This window comes from Rhinichthys klamathensis, unplaced genomic scaffold, assembly GCF_029890125.1.
Source record: "Rhinichthys klamathensis goyatoka isolate OS25496 unplaced genomic scaffold, OSU_Roscu_1.1 h1tg000760l_1, whole genome shotgun sequence".
NCBI classification, from domain to species: Eukaryota; Metazoa; Chordata; class Actinopteri; order Cypriniformes; family Leuciscidae; genus Rhinichthys; species Rhinichthys klamathensis.
In genome coordinates this window covers 1-19,010 of record NW_026607164.1, presented here as the reverse complement: position 1 = coordinate 19,010, position 19,010 = coordinate 1, and positions in this window count along the sequence as shown.

Below are 19,010 nucleotides of genomic sequence, written 5' to 3'. Positions count from 1 at the left end.
GTGTTACGCATCACGTTTGAGCTTCAGCAAGAACCAATGAGGTTCATTCTTGTGTTACGCATCACGTTTGAGCTTCAGCAAGAACCAATGAGGTTCATTCTCATGTTACGCATCATTTTTGAGCTTCACCAAGAACCAATGAGGTTCATTCTCGTGTTACGCATCACGTTTGAACTTCAGCAAGAACCAATGAGGTTCATTCTCATGTTACGCATCACGTTTGAGCTTCTGTAAGAACCAATGAGGTTCATTCTCATGTTACGCATCACGTTTGGGCTTCACCAAGAACCAATGAGGTTCATTCTCGTGTTACGCATCACGTTTGAGCTTCTGTAAGAACCAATGAGGTTCATTCTCGTGTTACGCATCACGTTTGAGCTTCACCAAGAACCAATGAGGTTCATTCTTGTGTTACGCATCACAATTGAGCTTCAGCAAGAGCCAATGAGGTTCATTCTTGTGTTACGCATCACGTTTGAGCTTCACCAAGAACCAATGAGGTTCATTCTTGTGTTACGCATCACAATTGAGCTTCAGCAAGAGCCAATGAGGTTCATTCTTGTGTTACGCATCACGTTTGAGCTTCAGCAAGAACCAATGAGGTTCATTCTCATGTTACGCATCATGTTTGAGCTTCACCAAGAATCAATGAGGTTCATTCTTGTGTTACGCATCACGTTTGAACTTCAGCAAGAACCAATGAGGTTCATTCTTGTGTTACGCATCACGTTTGAGCTTCAGCAAGAACCAATGAGGTTCATTCTTGTGTTACGCATCACGTTTGAGCTTCAGCAAGAACCAATGAGGTTCATTCTCGTGTTACGCATCACGTTTGAGCTTCAGCAAGAACCAATGAGGTTCATTCTCATGTTACGCATCACGTTTGAGCTTCACCAAGAACCAATGAGGTTCATTCTCGTGTTACGCATCACGTTTAAACTTCAGCAAGAACCAATGAGGTTCATTCTCGTGTTACGCATCACGTTTGAACTTCAGCAAGAACCAATGAGGTTCATTCTCATGTTACGCATCACGTTTGAGCTTCACCAAGAACCAATGAGGTTCATTCTTGTGTTACGCATCACGTTTGAGCTTCAGCAAGAACCAATGAGGTTCATTCTCGTGTTACGCATCACGTTTGAGCTTCAGCAAGAACCAATGAGGTTCATTCTCATGTTACGCATCACGTTTGAGCTTCACCAAGAACCAATGAGGTTCATTCTCGTGTTACGCATCACGTTTAAACTTCAGCAAGAACCAATGAGGTTCATTCTCGTGTTACGCATCACGTTTGAACTTCAGCAAGAACCAATGAGGTTCATTCTCATGTTACGCATCACGTTTGAGCTTCACCAAGAACCAATGAGGTTCATTCTTGTGTTACGCATCATGTTTGAGCTTCTGTAAGAACCAATGAGGTTCATTCTCATGTTACGCATCACGTTTGAGCTTCACCAAGAACCAATGAGGTTCATTCTTGTGTTACGCATCACGTTTGAGCTTCTGTAAGAACCAATGAGGTTCATTCTCATGTTACGCATCACGTTTGAGCTTCACCAAGAACCAATGAGGTTCATTCTTGTGTTACGCATCACGTTTGAACTTCAGCAAGAACCAATGAGGTTCATTCTCATGTTACGCATCATGTTTGAGCTTCACCAAGAACCAATGAGGTTCATTCTTGTGTTACGCATCACGTTTGAGCTTCAGCAAGAACCAATGAGGTTCATTCTCATGTTACGCATCATTTTTGAGCTTCACCAAGAACCAATGAGGTTCATTCTCGTGTTACGCATCACGTTTGAACTTCAGCAAGAACCAATGAGGTTCATTCTCGTGTTACGCATCACGTTTGAGCTTCAGCAAGAACCAATGAGGTTCATTCTCGTGTTATGCATCACGTTTGAACTTCAGCAAGAACCAATGAGGTTCATTCTCATGTTACGCATCACGTTTGAGCTTCACCAAGAACCAATGAGGTTCATTCTCGTGTTACGCATCACGTTTGAACTTCAGCAAGAACCAATGAGGTTCATTCTCATGTTACGCATCACGTTTGAGCTTCACCAAGAACCAATGAGGTTCATTCTCGTGTTACGCATCACGTTTGAGCTTCACCAAGAACCAATGAGGTTCATTCTTGTGTTACGCATCACAATTGAGCTTCAGCAAGAGCCAATGAGGTTCATTCTTGTGTTACGCATCACGTTTGAGCTTCAGCAAGAACCAATGAGGTTCATTCTCATGTTACGCATCATGTTTGAGCTTCACCAAGAATCAATGAGGTTCATTCTTGTGTTACGCATCACGTTTGAACTTCAGCAAGAACCAATGAGGTTCATTCTCGTGTTACGCATCACGTTTGAGCTTCACCAAGAACCAATGAGGTTCATTCTTGTGTTACGCATCATGTTTGAGCTTCAGCAAGAACCAATGAGGTTCATTCTCATGTTACGCATCACGTTTGAGCTTCACCAAGAACCAATGAGGTTTGTTCTCACGCATCAAGCCAGTTCGGTTGAGCTTCTGTTTTTGTTAACTGATGAATGTTTATATGTGAATAAAAGCCTAAATTAAACGTGTTCATCATATAAAGCGATCGAGTCTCTTCAGAAAATTTGGACAAAACCTCTCCACTATTAGTCTTACGATCTCTTTATGGAATTTTTGAAGCGTCAAAGTGTCAGTTGCGTACACTGAGACATTTTTCAAAATATCTTCTTTTGTGTTTGACAGAAGAAAGTCACACCGGTTTGGAACGACATGAGGGTGAGTAAATAATGACAAAGTTTATATTTTTGATTGAAATATCCCTTTAAGACATCTAGTATGTTTCTCCCCGGTGATTTCAGGTTTTACTATCCATGCGAGGACATTTGGTCTCCACATTGTCGGCAAAACCTGAGCCACACAGGCACACACAGCTGAGCTGGCTGCTTTTTTAGGCAATAACAAGACATGATTTGCTCCTCAGTGGACTGGAAGAGGCAATTACATTATCGGACCTTAGATGGATTTTAGAAATCGCCTGAATAACACTTCTGCTAAGCCTTTAATCCAAATCGTGATAATGGGATGGTCGACGACTCCCTCAGCTTGTACTTTTATGAGACTTGACCTTCCTTTTACAGTGTTGGACTGCAAGAAACTTCTGGTCAGCCATGACTGAAAATGTATACACGCACATAGACATGCACAACTTAGCTTGTTCAATTGGCAAAGTTGAACTAGGGTTATCCTTGGATCACCATGTTCTCCATTATCCATCTTTCCTGGTTCCCTTCCCAACATTTCTGTCTCTCTCCATGTAATCTATTTATTTCTACACTCCTCATCATGATCCTTTCATCTCCTGGTTATAAAATGTTTCTATAACAGCAGGCCTTTTTAATCATACAAAAAATAGCGTCTGCCTGTTAATCCTCTGACCAAATTACGCATTTATGTAACACTCTCGAACACTTCAATTAAAAAATAAAGAAATAAATCAAAAATTTAAACGGCTCTTACTGAAGCTGGAAACTTGGCATTGGGATGAAAAACGCTCAAAGCGAACAAGTGAGAGAAAAACAATCCCTCTCTCTCTCTCTCTCTCTCTCTCTCTCTCTCTCTCTCTCTCTCTCTCTCTCTCTCTCTCTCTCTCTCTCTCTCTCTCTCTCTCTCTCTCTCTCTCTCTCTCTCTCTCTCTCTCTCTCTCTCTCTCTCTCTCTCTCGTCCCTCATTCACATTGCAGTCTCGCAGAAGGATAACTTCCATAAGCGCTTTGATCTACTGGGAAAAAACTAGTCAAAACTAATTCGCAGACCAACTGTGATTCTCTCCATAATAGTGGCACAAATCATGTACACAGATGAGGGCATAAAAACCCATGTGAACCTCTGTGCTGTACACACACACACACAAACATAAATAATGGAGAGAATCACAGTTGGTCTTCGAAATAAGATTTCTCAATGTTTAGGGTTATTAATGCGTCTGACCTTATTATTGCAAATGCATTTGTTGGAGTTTCCCTTTCAGACGCAAAATTTATGGGAAGAGAGTATTTATATAAATCACGCAAGGTGATTTACTAAGGTTTACGCTAGTCAATTTGCTGGTGTTTGCGCCATTCTTTAACACCCCCAAAAAAGCATGTCTTAAACCAGACAGTAGTTTTCACTGCTCTAAGTAGATTGGTCATTATGGAAATGATCCGGCTGCGTCTACATTCTTTAATATGCCGTCAGTAGATCACGTGCAGGACTTTCCTTTCCCATCGGTGCTTTTGTGGGATTGCGCTTTCACGCTAATTTGCCCTGTTTAGTAAATCTGGCCCCAAAAGTAGAAAACGTTGGTCAGGAACATAGGCTGTGTCGCCCCGGCACAATTTGAAGGAACAGCCATTTGTAGTGGTGTCTAAAAAACCATAGTGGACGTTATCAAGTGCACTCATTCAATCCCACAATGCACTGCAATAAGTCCAAGATGCTTGATTTGCACTTTTGTTATTATACTTGTCGAGTTCACTCTATGTTCAACAAACACACCCTTGGCACTCTTACTGTGTAAAGATTTTGTGGATGGAGAGTGTCCTTATTTTTCGTTTCCATCACCGTCTCTCTCCATCTCTCTTTGATCACCCATATCTTCTCTTCCCTATCTGTCTCAACTGAGCGCTGTGTTTAGCCCTCACACCGTTCTTTTGATTGACAGCTCAACAGATGGGCCCTGTATTATCCCATTAAGTAGATACTGAAACAGCTGGAGTCATCTCTTTAAAGCTGGAAAACACACACGCAGCTGGACACAGCGAGAGGACGGCGCTATGATCCACTTATGATCCCCCTGCAGTTTGTCATCAGACGTGTCTCTTCTCCCAGCCCACGGGTGAGTGCATGCACTGCTCACAGAGCATTGCACAATGACTCTCATCAGTTCATTTACTGGCTGAGCAGAGATTGAGATGTTATATTATGTAGCCGTCCTGCTATCTGCCAGATAATAACTAGCTGCAGGCTGGACAGACTGGCCAAAAAAATTAATAAAAAATGCACTCTTGCTTATGGGCAGAATCAATGATGACTTCTCTTTTGAATGTATTACAGTCCAAACATGCAAATGTGATTACATGTGGAGCATGTGCATTGATAGATTCCCATAAGTCTGACTTGTGATTGTTGTTCTTTACTGTATGTTGGAAAAAATGTAACACACAGTTTATGCCAACATTTTGCATGGTTCTTACTGGCTTTGGGTTTCGATTCAACCACTAAGGAGCCAGGATGGAGAAATCGTTCAACCTGGACAAAAGCGTAATGGACTGATGGTTGCTCATTTGAGTCTTGTAAGGAACACGGCATGAACTATTGCCCCTGTGCCCTTGAGCGAAGCACTTAACCCCGGGTTGTCCCGCATGAATTGTTCCTGCAATAAGTGTGCCGTAAGAGGCTTTGGATATAAGCATCTGCTAAATCAGGGGCTTTTCAAACTTTTTAATCTCAAGGACCCCTCTCCTGAAATTTAAAGCCAGGTATTTTTTTTCACATTCTTTATAGACTGTACATTTATTTAGATTTATCTAAATGCTTATTTTTTAGAATAAAATCTACAGTAGTGGCCAAACGTGATGTCCGGAGGGATCATCCGGATATACACTCACCTAAAGGATTATTAGGAACACCATACTAATACTGTGTTTGACCCCCTTTCGCCTTCAGAACTGCCTTAATTCTACGTGACATTGATTCAACAAGGTGCTGAAAGCATTCTTTAGAAATGTTGGCCCATATTGATAGGATGGCATCTTGCAGTTGATGGAGATTTGTGTGATGCACATCCAGGGCACGAAGCTCCCGTTCCACCACATCCCAAAGATGCTCTATTGGGTTGAGATCTGGTGACTGTGGGGGCCATTTTAGTACAGTGAACTCATTGGGCCCTATCTTGCACTCGGCGCAAATGACTTTGTACGCTGACGCATGTATCATTCCTATTTTGCACCCGCGCAAAGCGGACTTTTCCCTCCACAGACGTACGTCGGTTAACTAAGAAATACACTTGCGCTCCCCGGGGCGGTTCAGCGCAAAGAGGAGGCGTGTTCCGGCGCAAACTTTCCCTCATGCTATTTTGCTGTTCTATAAAACAATTGCGCCACTGACCAGAAAAAAACTAGTCTAAAGTCAGTGGCGCGTTGCGCGTTGTTCATAATGCTATTTTAAGGGCGCATGCTTGGCCATAATCAATGTAGCGTGTGCACAACGCGCATACACTTTGATTCTCTCATCTAAGCAGCAGTTTTCATTTTTGCAAATCATACATTATTACGATAGATAGATAGATAGATAGATAGATAGATAGATAGATAGATAGATAGATAGATAGATAGATAGATAGATAGATAGATAGATAGATAGATAGATAGATAGACAATTTATTATAAAAGTATAGCTTACACATTTACCCAAATTATCATACGCCTGTTTAACAGAAGTTAATTTGGGTGGGTTTCTCCATCCCCAATGTCACTTCTCTGTGTTTTACGGCCCTGACGAGAACGTCGCTCTCCTCGGCTGTGAACGCTCCTGGCGCGCGCCTGGCAAATCCGCCGTTATAATAGGAATCCGCTTTAGAACAAGCGCGCCTGCTCTTAAAGGGAATGAGAGATGACGCTCTGATTGGTTTATTTCACGTTACGCCCAAACCACACCTATGAATAATGAAGCTACTTCAGACCAACCCCTTTTAGATTTGCGCCAGGCGCAAGAGGCATTTATCCCGCCGGAAAAATAGCAACAGCGCCGGGATCCGCCCACAAAGTTACTTGCGCTTTACGCTTTGACACTTGCGTTTCAGATCGTTAAAATAGGGCCCATTGTCATGTTCAAGAAACCAATTTGAAATGAATCGAGCTTTGTGACATGGTGCATTATCCTGCTATAAAGTAGCCATCAGAGGATGGGTACATGGTGGCCATAAAGGGGTGGACATGGTCAGAAACAATGCTCAGGTAGGCCGTGGCATTTAAACGATGCCCAATTGGCACTAAGGGGCCTAAAGTGTGCCAAGAAAACATCCCCCACACCATTACACCACCACCACCAGCCTGCACAGTGGTAACAAGGCATGATGGATCCATGTTCTCATTCTGTTTACGCCAAATTCTGACTCTACCATCTGAATGTCTCAACAGAAATTGAGACTCATCAGACCAGGCAACATTTTTCCAGTCTTCAACGGTCCAATTTTGGTGAGCTCTTGCAAATTGTAGCCTCTTTTTCCTATTTGTAGTGGAGATGAGTGGTACCCGGTGGAGTCTTCTGCTGTTGTAGCCCATCCGCCTCAAGGTTGTGCGTGTTGTGGCTTCACAAATGCTTTGCTGCATACCTCGGTTGTAACGAGTGGTTATTTCAGTCAAAGTTGCTCTTCTATCAGCTTGAATCAGTCGGCCCATTCTCCTCTGACCTCTAGCATCAACAAGGCATTTTCGCCCACAGGACTACCGCATACTAGATTTTCCTTTTCACACCATTCTTTGTAAACCCTAGAAATGGTTGTGCGTGAAAATCCCAGTAACTGAGCAGATTGTGAAATACTCAGACCGGCCCGTCTGGCACCAACAACCATGCCACGCTTAAAATTGCTTAAATCACCTTTCTTTCCCATTCTGACATTCAGTTTGGAGTTCAGGAGATTGTCTTGACCAGGACCACACCCCTAAATGCATTGAAGCAACTGCCATGTGATTGGTTGATTAGATAATTGCATTAATGAGAAATTGAACAGGTGTTCCTAATAATCATTTAGGTGAGTGTATGTTCAGTGCATCCACTGAACATATATTGCTTTTAAACCTTCAAAATATGGTGTTTATCTGACAAAATTATTTGGCAGAAAAGGCAAACTACAGCTACATGTTTTATTTTACAATGCAAAAAAACAAAATGCATAGAAAAACAAAAAGTATACACTGACTACAACATATAGTTATTAAAATGTTGTTGGTTCTTTCTTGTTTTTGCATGCGTTTATATTTATTTTTATGACAGCCTGGCCAAAAATTATGTCCGCATAATTTGGCATGTTTCATTGAATTATTACAAAATACAACAATTGATTTCAAGCACAACTATGCAATATGATTAAAAAAATGTATTTATTGAATTGTAATTGTATAGATTTAAAATGTTATTTTTAAAAAAAAAAAAAATAACTTCTAAATAGTCTTTAGATAAAATAATAAAACATTTAGTGTGGTGAATGCACACAATTATTTGTATTTATTAATTTAATTTTAATTGTATTTATTTACAATAAGTTGTTGTTTTTTAAACCAAATAATTTCTAAATAGTCTTTAGAAAAAGATTATGAAACGTTTAACAGTAATACAATAAAATTCAGTAGATGTGCAAAAGAATTCTGTTAAAAATGAATTTATTGAAGTTCACTTTAACAGCACACCTAGCTCTTTCTTTTCTCCCTCCATTTCCCATGGACCCCTATGGACAACCTTGTGCTAAATGACTCCCTCCTCTTTAGAAGCAGATACTACTTCTGTAAGTGGATGAGTGTAGTGTCCTGGTTGGTGTGTATGCCTGATGAAAGGAGGAGGATAAGGCCATTTGCAGGTGTGAAACGGATCTCCAGCAGGCAAGAACTGAGCAGAACTGCGAGTAGCAGGAAAAGAGCTGATAGCAGAAGGATGAAAGGACATGTCAGAGAGCATGAAAATGACATGTGTCCTGCAAAGACACGCTGGAGATCCAGGAGCGCACACACACACACACACGCATGAACATTCACACCTCATCAACACAGAGATGAGGCCGTGTGTTCCTGTGGAGTGCTGAGGCTGTGTGTGTGTGTGTGTGTGTATGCTGTATCAGAGAGGAACTGAGCTGAATTGAGGACTAGCACATCCCTGTGAATCTTTAATCCCGTTTTCTTTGTTCAGCGGATTCTGTGTTTTGTAATGTGAAACAATGAGAGAGAAATAGATGCCTCTGTACTGGCTGAGATAACTTCACAAAATAAAAGTCACTAAGACTACAAGTGCAATTCAGTCCTGTGAAACAGAGAAGGGTGTGTTTAGAAACTACCGATCAAGCCCTCGTATGAACTTTTATTAAAATGATTGATGAAGTTGACATGTTTTTCAGCTTTGGTCTGGATCGGAAATCAACTCGAATCTGAGATCGACTCGATAATGTCGTTCGCTGTGCTTCATGGGAATGGGCGGAGCAAAAGAGCTATTTTGGCGCATTTTGCTTGTTTCGACTCTCTGATTGGTGTCGTTTTCTGTACAGCATCATGGGTAATGTAGTCTTCACCAGGAATTCCACTGTTAAACACGATTATTTTAAAAACAAGCTTAAGTAATGCGGGCTGACAGCTTCAGCAGAAGCAAAAACCATGGATTAACAACCTTGTAGCTTAAGGTCTGTCTTTAAAGATTTATAAGTTATCGATTTTTAGATTTATAAGTTATCGATTTTACCTCTGGAACCTGATCGCTCGCGTCTTTTGCAGCGTCCCACACATGTCAAATTCTTAAATATGACCCTCGAGTTGAAAGAAGTTTAACTCCAGCTTTTAAAAAAATTCTCTAGACCTTTATTTTTTATTTTTTTTCGTTGATCTACAGCAAAAACACGTTCTGTGTGAACTGGCCCTGGTTGTAGTTTAGTCATGCTACTTTTTAAATGTGTAGCTTTTAAGGCTCTTTCACACCAAGAACGATAACCATAATGATAACACCAGTGCACAATATTGTTCTGTTTATTCTGCATTTTTGTTGTCTGCCGCTTTCAATGCTCGAGCTCTGAAAGCTCTGAAAGCAGGATGGATTCTGATTGGCTGTCTATGTTTTTAATTGTTCATCAGCTGGAAAAAAGTTGTTCTGAAATTGATCCCAAAGATATAATTTCTCTGTGCCATTATCGTTATAGTTGTGGTGTGAAGTGAACTCTGCTATTTTTTTTATATTCAGAGCGATTTTCGCTATCGTCCTTGGTGTGAACGAGCCATTAGTTACTCCCCAACACTGCTGTTTGTTGGCCAACTGTATAGTTTAGTGTCTTTTTACTTGTAGCTCATCGCTTGTGTTGGGAAACGTATTGCATTTTAAGGGTTTTTATTTCTCAGAAGCTGCTGCTGTGCCATCGCTCCATCTGATATATCTCACCAGGGCTCCTTCCTCCTACAGAACAGAGCAGTGTTCCCACTGAGTTATACCATTATCTACAATTTACTGTATTTCCACCATATACCAGAATGATTGTGACTAGAGTGTGTTAACCAGCCATTTCTTGTGTCAGATTAGGTGAACATGCATCTCTTGAACCTTCATTAAGAACTGCAAATATGCATTCGTGCAAAACTAACACTGTAAAGTTACAGAAATTAAATTAACATTTTATATTGACCTCTTCAATATCTACACTACCATTTAAGTGTGGACATGTAGACATTTTAACTATAGGTAACTATATTGCAACTCATTAGATTAACAGACTCTCTTATTAATATCTTATAACACTTTATTTTGATGCTCCACCAACAGACATACGACTGACTATAGGCCTAATGGTGTGTTCACACCGAACGCGAATAGAGCGTCAAATACGCGTCTATCGCGTCAAGTTAGACGCTTGAACATTCGCTCGAGTTCAAATTTTTCAACTTCCGCGGAAGACATTCGCGGCAAACGCGTCGCCCAATTCGCGTCATTTGAAACGCCCGGCACGAATGATGCGTCTATTCGCGTCTTTGCATTGACTTTGTATGTAATCCACTCGCGCAAATAATTAAATTTGAGTTCGGTGTGAACACACCATAAGGAACTTTGAAACTACATGTCAACTTATTTTAACCCTAACCTTAGAGTCTACTAATCCTGTAATGAAAGTTAATTGGCGTGTTGCAAAGTTACATAGCTGTATGGTAGTAGTTGTATAAATTGGACTATCGAAATAAAGTGTAACCAATGTAATTTATTCCTGTGAAGGCAAAGCTTCATTACTACAGTCTTCAGTGTCACATGATCCTTCAAAAATCAGTCTAATATGCTGATTTAGTGATGAAATGATGAGATATTTCTGATTATTATCACAGTTGAAAACAGTTGTGCTGCTTAATGTTTGTGTGAAAACTATGAAACTTTTTTTACGATTCTTTGATAAACAGAAAGTTGAAAAGAACAGCGTTTATTGTAAATCTATTACATTTTCCCACTAAACACTGGACGTCGGATAGACGTGCAGATCATGTCTATATTGGGTCCGTCGGTCCATGACCAATTCTGGACATCTATTCGACGTCCAAACTAGGTCCACTATTTGGACGCCCAACCATGACCCAACTTGGACGTCACGTTGACGTTCAACATTTGACCATTGAACTGGGTCATTTTTTGGGACCTCATTTGGACGTATATTACAGGTGCAGGAAATTTACATGATTAATATGCAATATTTTTTTTTATTTACAAATATCAACATTGTTGTTATCAACATGATTAATGAATACAGATTATTTATAATTATTTAAGATAATTTTGGTAATTGACACATACATAGGTGTAATGCTGTAGCTCAAACAGTAGAGCGTTGGCACTTGTGTAATGGCCACCTAGTGCAACGCCTAGATCATGGGTTCGATTCCCAGGGAAAGCAGGAATATAAATGTGTAATGCAATATAAGTCACTGTGGATAAAAGCGTCTGGCAAATGCATAAATGTAAATACATGGTACAGAAAACATCCTTTAAAAATGTCCTCTACCCTTTTGAAACATGGGACTACAGTTATAGAAGTTATAGAAGATACTAAATTTGATGTTAAAAAGACGTCCACAAACGACCACATTTGGTCCCACCGACGTCAATATTAGACGTGCAAAAGACGTCGCCTGGCGTTACAAAACAACCCCTTCAGTGGACCGAAATTGGACGTCCAAAAATTACATAGAAAAGACGTCACTATGACGTCACATTGCGCAGTGGGTTATAATACCTCAATACGTTGTCTTGTCACGTTTGATCAATTTAATGTATCCCTGCTGAATAAATGGATTTGTTTATTTCAAAAAAAAAAAAAAAAAAAAATCAAATGCCTTGTTCACACTCATTTGAAAACGCATTTTTTTCTTTCTGTTTTGTCCTTCCGTCCACAATAAGATAGCGTGTGTTTTTTTTAGCGAAAACTGATATTTTTGAACGCTTTCCCAAATGGATACACTTGAATATGGTTTTCGTGTTGTAGTGTGGACTGTTAAAACAGAGGTATTTGAAAATGATGACGCAGGTTTAGTCACGTGACGCACATTGAACTGATAGATATGTATGTTTATACCATTATTGTGCCTGTTATGTGCTATTCACTTTCGCACTGTTGCTAAAGATATGTTACTTTGAACACTCTTCATATCACAGTCCTGCAAAGATGACACAAAATGTACTCACAAGAGTCTTGCGGCAAAGCGATTAATGCTCGGTACACATTATATGATTTTGGGCCGTCCCAGACGAAAAATGACCAATCGTAGTGATTGAAGTCTGTGGTCGTGGATCCTAATCGGTGGATCTACGTCGTACAGTGAGAGAGACTCACAGTCTTGAGACCAAAGATAGCCTTGATCATTTAACACGTCAGCACGATCATCTCAGTGTGTGTTTGCTGCTACGACCCTCGTGTTCTGACTACCCAATAAACATGCAGCATGAAATGGCGTATTGATCAACGCGACATGCGCTACAACTTAAAACTACTTTCCTCAAGCTCCATTTGCAAGATTGACATGGCATTTCCCCAAGCCATGACCGTGTCCATCCACATTCTCCTCTTTCGCTTCCTCTTGTTTTTCAGCGCACATAAAAACCACAATTGCCAAAGTGTGATTCATCTTGCTCTGTTTGTTCACCACTAGCTCACGCTGATGCCGTTTTATTCTTCTATATTAACTTGCGTCGTAGTCTACGATTCAACAGCTGTCATCATCGTACAGTCTACATACATGTCGTACCCGAGATTATTAGATCCATGTCGTACAGTGTGATTTGTACACTGTAAAAAAATATTGTTGGTTTAACATAAAAAATGAAGTAACCTTAAAATTTTAAGTTCATTGAAATGGAAAAATTTAGTTAATACAATGAAGGAGATTGATTTAATCATCAGAAACTCAAAATATTATGTTATCTGAACCACATAAATTATTTAAGTTGATTTGACAAAAGAAAAAATGTTGTGATTACAAATCACAATATCTTATTGCCGAAATCACAGTCTGTATACAAACATAACATAACATAACCAAACATATAATGGTGAGTAAATGTGCGACCTGAATGGTGAGATATTTTGCTCAAAATTAAAATGATCCTGCCAGGAGAATTGAACTTATGTCTGTATCGGCGAATTTAGCGTTTTCCGACGTTTCAGTGTGGCTGAGAAACCTTTGGAAAATACTTGAAAATGTAGACGGAGAGCGTTTTGAAACGAAAACGCCGTTTTCAAATGTATCCGGATTAAAAAGCAACACCAAGGAACTTTTCCTCTGCGGTCGCCCTACAGGTTGGAAGCGGAATTGTCCATTACCGCTGTCGTAAATAATTTAGCCTACGCATCCTACTGTCGCACACACACTCGCTGTTTATCCAGCACCGGCTTTGGAATGAACGATGTCCACAGACAAGGTAGAGTATGTTGCAGGATTTCATGGAAGTATGATGTATTGCGACATCAGAAACGAAGAAAAACTAAATAATGACTATTGTAACGCTTGACGTAAAGCAAGTCAATTTTGTAGTTTTCTTATGTCTCATTAGAACTACAGAAACGCGACCCGATCTGGCAATCTTACATAGCGTGGTTATAGCAGATATAGGACCGCAAAGCGAATCTATGAACCACGACTTAATGAACCACTGAAACGATTTTGGAAACATTATTTTAAGGTAAAAAATCTTACTTAGTGTTGCTTTAATGTAGATGACCCTTACTGACCACAAACTTGTGTACAGTAGTGTGTATTCAGCGGGAAGCCTCCTTCCTTCCTCTCTCACCCTTTCTCTCACCTCGTCCCTCAGTTTTCTCCACCTTCCTAATGTGTGTCATCCATTTACAATAAACAGCAGACTTCAACTCAGCACTTTCTCCCTCCCTCTCTCATCCTACCTCACTCTCTCCATCTTCCCACACTCCCATAGATGTTTACGGATTAAGCATTATGCTAATTGCCTCCACCCAGCACTGTCTTCCTCTGTTTTCCTCTTACTTGCTCTTTCCCTTCTTTCCTTCCAAGGCCCTCAGGAACAGATTACAGTTGGCGATGCCTAGAACGGATTAGGAAGAGCAGGAGTTGGAGAAAATATATGGACTTTCCACTTGAAGCTGCATTTGTCAGTGTGAGTGTGTGTTTCTCTGTCTATATGTGTGGTGTGTGTGTGTGACCTGTTCAGAAGTGTCCCTGAGCTAAGGACACACTTATGAAGTGTTAATCAGAGGAGTCTCTCCCTAAGGCGCAATGATCCCCTCTTGAGGGAGTGTGTGTTCAGTGAACACATTTGAGGAGAAACTAACCTGCATCCACTGAGACTTCACAGAGTATTCACTCTCTAATCTCTCTTACAGACTCGGCCTGCGTAGACTTTAAACTCGAAATCACTTCCAGTCTTTACATGCCAATCTCTAGGTATGGTGAAGGGAATGTGATGATGTGAGTCTATTTTAATTCCAAAGGCCAAGGGAACTTTATCAGGATGCATATTATCCTGGATCCATGAAATAACTGGCCTTTAAAAATAAAAATCTGCCTGACTCTATGGGAATTTAACATAGGGGGGGCCTGACTTATGCACCCTGTATTTTAAGGAAGAACATTTATTTATTTATGATACATTATTCATACACAAAGAAAATTGGTGTCCTTAAAGTTTGGATTTTTCCTCATTTTTCTAATTAAGGCATTAAGATCAATTTCCAAAAGATGATTTTTTATTCCTCTTTTTAGGCAACTTTAGCATGGGGGTAATAACTTATTCACACCACTGTATGAAGTGAAGTCCATATAACAGCAGGGGTTAGTGCTGTGTTTTAACAGACTGATTAAAATGGAAGAGGTCTGTCCTCTCTGCCAGTGCGGCTTATATCCTTCACTGGACATGCACTATTAAAACAAAAGCATTCACGTTTGCCAAAAAGGAAATACATTCGTTTATGTCCTACCCTGAGATCCAACATTTCTTCAGAGACTTCGCAAAGACATCAGCTCTAAATGTTTTAGTGTACAGACACATAGAAATGCATACAAACACCTTTATTTTTCAATAACTGAAACTTCTATTGTTTTTGTACTGAGCTAATTATAAATAATTTATAAATATATAAATATATATATATCAGTGGCGTAGGTTTGATTTTGAAATTGGTGGGGACGGGGACATCAATGTATAAATATATTTTAAGTTTTGATCGAAATTATTGCTAGGGATATATCAGTGTCATTGGATATTGGTAGGGACACGTCCCTAGCGTCCCTACCAAATTCTACGCCCCTGATATATATATATATATATATATATATATATATAAAATATCTTTAATAATATTATTATGTTTTCCTTTTTTTTTTTATTATATTAATTTTAAATGATATTATGGAGAGATACATTTTTTTTTTTTTAGCCTGTCACTTTTAAATGATATTGTAGAAAGCTTAAATATTTAATCTATTTGATTAAGCTTGTCAAATTCAAAGGATATGTATTTATTTATTTAAGCCTGTATTTTTAAAGTATGTTATATGTTCAATATTTCCTGTCAAGAATATATATATTTTTTTAGAGTCCAGACCTTTGCATTTTTCATTTGATATACAGGTCTCAGCACGTAAGGGAGAGCGCGGTGAGCGTATTTTTTAAAGTATATTATTGAAACATAAAATAATAAAGATATTATTTAGCTCTCATTTTATTTTATTTTATTTTATTTTATTTTATTTTATTTTATTTTATTTTATTTTATTTTATTTTATTTTATTTTATTTTATTTTATTTTATTTTATTTTATTTTATTTTATTTTATTTTATTTTAAAGCCTTTCACTTTTAAAGGATATTATAGAAAGATAAAGGATTAAAGATAATATTTAGCTTTTTTTATTTTTATGAATTACATTTTTTATTAAGCCTGTCGACTTTTAAAGGATATTATAGAAAGATTAAAGCTGACAAATTTTAGACAATGCTTTTGATACAAAGGTTCTCCAGGCCCTCGGTTGAGTTTAATGGCCTCTGACAGACTGGAGAACACGGTTACATCACATTAGTGGTTTTGGAAATAAAGAAATCGCTACATGTAACTGGTTCACGTCTTGGTCATCTCTCAGTTCTCTGTGTGTCTTTGTCCTTTCCCAGATGTTTCGCATGTCTCTGTCCAGCATCACCACTGGATGTCATAGTCATAACTCTGCTGATTAAAATGGCTTTGACTCTTTGCCTAGAAAGAAAATCCTCCACCACATCAATAAGTGCGCTGGCGGCGGAGCAACACGCAAATAGAGGCGTCACAGGCCATGACTAATTCAAACTTGCTGTGGGTTATAAAACCTTATTATAACACAGATTTGAATTAGTCTGCTGGTGAAGGATCCGAGCCCCATTCAACCTGTGTGCGTTCTGCTGCTGCTAAATGTTTCCCCACTGAACTGAGAAATATTCAAATCAGTATTCACAGCGTGTGTTTTAGAGGGGGTTTAGAGCGTTCCTGTCCTCTAAAAAGCGGCAAAAAGCTGCTGATGCAAGTCAGTTTCTCGGGTTTCTTTTTAAGTTGAATGAATTTAGCTTTTATCAGCTCAGACATGAATATGAGGGGAAATGTGATGAATTAAGTGTGAAAATAGGGAGAGGAATAGAGGTGGGGCGTGGAAATAAAGTGAGGAGATTTCATTTGTATTCCAGGTGACATTACAGAGGCAGGCTATCTATCTATCTATCTATCTATCTATCTATCTATCTATCTATCTATCTATCTATCTATCTATCTATCTATCTATCTATCTATCTATCTATCTATCTATCTATCTATCTATCTGTCTGTCTGTCTGTCTGTCTGTCTGTCTGTCCATTTCTCGTTCGTCTATCATTCTATTTATCGTTCGTCTATCATTCCATTTATAGTTCGTCTATCATTCCATTTATAGTTCGTCTATCATTTCATTTATAGTTCGTCTATCATTCCATTTATAGTTCGTCTATCATTCCATTTATCGTTCGTCCATCATTCCATTTATCGTTTGTCCATTTATCGTTCGTCTATCATTCCATTTATCGTTCGACTATCATTCCATTTATCGTTCGTCTATCATTCCATTTATTGTTCGTCTATCATTCCATTTATCGTTCGTCTATCATTCCATTTATCGTTCGTCTATCATTCCATTTATCGTTCGTCTATCATTCCATTTATCGTTCGTCTATCATTCCATTTATCGTTTGTCTATCATTCCATTTATCGTTCGTCTATCATTTATCGTTTGTCCATCATTCCATTTATCGTTCGACCATCATTCCATTTATCGTTTGTCTATCAGTCCATTTATCGTTTGTCTATCATTCCATTTATCGTTCGTCTATCATTTATCGTTCGTCCATCATTCCATTTATCATTCGACCATCATTCCATTTATCGTTCGACCATCATTCCATTTATCGTTTGTCCATCATTCCATTTATCGTTCGTCCATCATTCCATTTATCGTTCGTCCATCATTCCATTCATCGTTCGTCTATCATTCCATTTATCGTTCGTCTATCATTCCATTTATCGTTCGTCTATCATTCCATTTATCGTTCGTCTATCATTCCATTTATCGTTGTCTATCATTCCATTTATCGTTCGTCTATCATTTATCGTTGTCCATCATTCCATTTATCGTTCGACCATCATTCCATTTATCGTTTGTCTATCAGTCCATTATCGTTTGTCTATCATTCCATTTATCGTTCGTCTATCATTTATCGTTCGTCCATCATTCCATTTATCATTCGACCATCATTCCATTTATCGTTCGACCATCATTCCATTTATCGTTTGTCCATCATTCCATTTATCGTTCGTCCATCATTCCATTTATCGTTCGTCCATCATTCCATTCATCGTTCGACCATCATTCCATTTATCGTTCGACCATCATTCCATTTATCGTTCGACCATCATTCCACTTATCGTTCGACCATCATTCCATTTATCGTTTGTCTATCATTCCATTTATCATTCGTCTATCATTTATCGTTCGTCCATCATTCCATTTATCGTTCGACCATCATTCCATTTATCGTTCGTCCATCATTCCATTTATCGTTCGACCATCATTCCATTTATCGTTCGACCATCATTCCACTTATCGTTCGACCATCATTCCATTTATCGTTTGTCTATCATTCCATTTATCATTCGTCTATCATTTATCGTTCGACCATCATTCCATTTATCGTTCGTCCATCATTCCATTTATCATTCGACCATCATTCCATTTATCGTTCGTCTATCATTCCATTTATCGTTCGACTATCATTCCATTTATCGTTTGTCTATCATTCCATTTATCGTTCGTCTATCATTCCATTTATCGTTCGTCTATGATTCCATTTATCGTTCGACTATCATTCCATTTATCGTTTGTCTATCATTCCATTTATCGTTCGTCTATCATTCCATTTATCGTTCGTCTATCATTCCATTTATCGTTCGTCTATCATTCCATTTATCGTTCGTCTATAATTCCATTTATCGTTTGTCTATCATTCCATTTATCGTTCGATTATCATTCCATTTATCGTTCGTCTATCATTCCATTTATCGTTCGTCTATCATTCCATTTATCGTTCGTCTATCATTTATCGTTTGTCCATCATTCCATTTATCATTCGTCTATTATTACATTGACCGGGTCCGACTCCGGTACAAATTGATACGTTGCACAGATGTGTCCTCAGAGACTCCCGCTGCCATTCTCTGTGTGAGCGAAGCTCA